Below are 2328 nucleotides of genomic sequence, written 5' to 3' on the forward strand. Positions count from 1 at the left end.
CCACTCAAAGAGACTTATAACTAACACAGGCTTGCTATGAATTATTTCTACAGTGCAAAACTTAAATAACTCAATTCAAACACTAAATCTAACTCGCTTTAACTGATGAAATGCTACCTACAGAATTTAAATCTCATTCATTCAGGACACACACACACAGTCGACTATTCTAATTAAAATCACTCTTATGAGACACTTAACTACAGGATTCAAATTGCATCTAATGAAAACATTCACTTAATGAAATGATTAACTATAGAATTTAAATTTTATCTAATGAAAACATTCACTCTAACCGAAATCAAAATAATTTAACTACAAGATTCAGATTATATCTAATGGAAAACAAAATTACTCTAATCGAAATCGAAATGCTGAACTATAAGAATTGCACTCATGAAAACATTCATTAATGAAAATCACTCTGGCTTCAAATTGTATTCAACGAAAAACACTCCTCTTCAACCGAAATAACTCAGTATTTTAGAACGTTAACTACAGAACTTGAATTGCATTCGATGGAAAACACTCATTCTTAACCAAAATCATTCTACCTTTTAGAATATTAGCTACAGATTCAAATCACCTTCAATGGTAACACTAATTTTGACTATTCTATGTTGAGACATCCATGTACACTTGTTGCATTCAAACAGTGATAGGGTATACAGTTTCAAAACACTTATGCACAATTCAATTCAGATCAAAACGATTTTCAACAAGAAGAGATAATCAACTATTTGAATTATACTCAATGTTTATGGATTGATCAGAAAGCTTAGTTACATAATCGAAATGAAAGCTTAAGCACAAAATCATTTAAATCATTCATAATTTAAATGATCATTCACTATGCTATGTAAGATCACACAATAAAAAATTCCTAAATCTAATCTAACTATCAAGCTTGGTTCCAGATTTGGTGGGCCCTTGCCATGCATGGAGCGAGCGAAAATAACTCAATAAAATGTAATTTAAAATACAAACACCATTAATTACAGTAGAATAATTTCGAGACTGAATTAAATCAAAGCTTAGATGTGGTCATACATAGTCTAGGATCTCGAATACATAAATTTGAAAAATCAATAATAACAGAGCATTACATCGCCATCACTACTTAACAATAACCCCCTTAATTTCAACCTCATCGGGCCTTTTAAGGGACAACCAATGAATACAAGACTTAACCAACTATTCCTTATCATAGCAACTTGTTGACAAATGGCTAATCTCGGATTGCATGATGTCTTCATAAGATAGACCTTGAATTAGTTGTGTTTGGCTTGATAAATTGCTTCTATCCTTGGTCACCGAAATATCTGCGTATGAGATGCCAGGAGATCTCACAAACTGCTCACACTTCCATCAAAAGGATTTTCCACTCGTTGACTGCCAGCTTGCGTACATGTCTGGAAATGAATTTTTAAGTACATAATAGTAGTGACACTTAGATGATAAAGCATCCACCACCTCATACTCCAACCTGGTATTTAGCATGCCATTCACCTGCTAATAGTCTTCGTAGCTATGAGCACAAAAATAGATAGTTAGTGATGTCCTAATAAGCATGATTTTATAATCTATCTAAATTCAACTAAAAACACCAAAATAATGTTAAGTAAAATGATTTTACCTCTAATCATGTGATGCCATGGTTTTGGCAGTAAATGATATGGTATAGTAAGTGAAAAGTGGTATGATATAGGTAGAAAGGGTAAAAATGTGAGTGGAAAAAGTAAAGAAGTGGTGACAAAAATGGGTGCCAACATGTAGGAAGAGGAGATAGCATATACCCCAGGATAGCCTGAAGCACCGCCTTAACTAGCACCAATCTCCCTGACAACTTCAACGCTCACACCATCCATCTTTTGACCCTATCTTCCAGCTTGGATGTAATGCTTTCCCAATTGGATTTCTTCTAGGCTTGTGCTGTTAAGGCACCCCTAAATACCTATAAAGGAGGGATTTCCTTTGGAACCCTAGGATAGCTAATAGATTTCTCTAGATAGAAATGTGAGTTTTAAAAAAGAAAATCATTGACTTTGACTAGTTTAATTCCATACCTAACGCCTTCATGAAGGTATCTAGAATGATTTTGAAATTGTAGGCCTCCTTTACTATAGGGATGCCATAAATCATGGTGTCGGCCACAGATTGTTGATGAGTGGTCGCTTGAACATTCTCATGCAAATTCCGTCCTATAATAACCCATCCTTTGTTAGCCGCTCATATCGCCCTCCCAAGTCCTTTCATCATTAAGATAAACAGGAAGGGAGATAATGGGTCGGCCTGACGAATTCCTCTGGACGGGAAGAAAGGTTTTGA

This window comes from Pinus tabuliformis, chromosome 9 (genome assembly GCF_031772625.1).
Source record: "Pinus tabuliformis cultivar Carrire ecotype Pingquan chromosome 9, CPIR1, whole genome shotgun sequence".
In the NCBI taxonomy this organism is placed as follows: Eukaryota; Viridiplantae; Streptophyta; class Pinopsida; order Pinales; family Pinaceae; genus Pinus; species Pinus tabuliformis.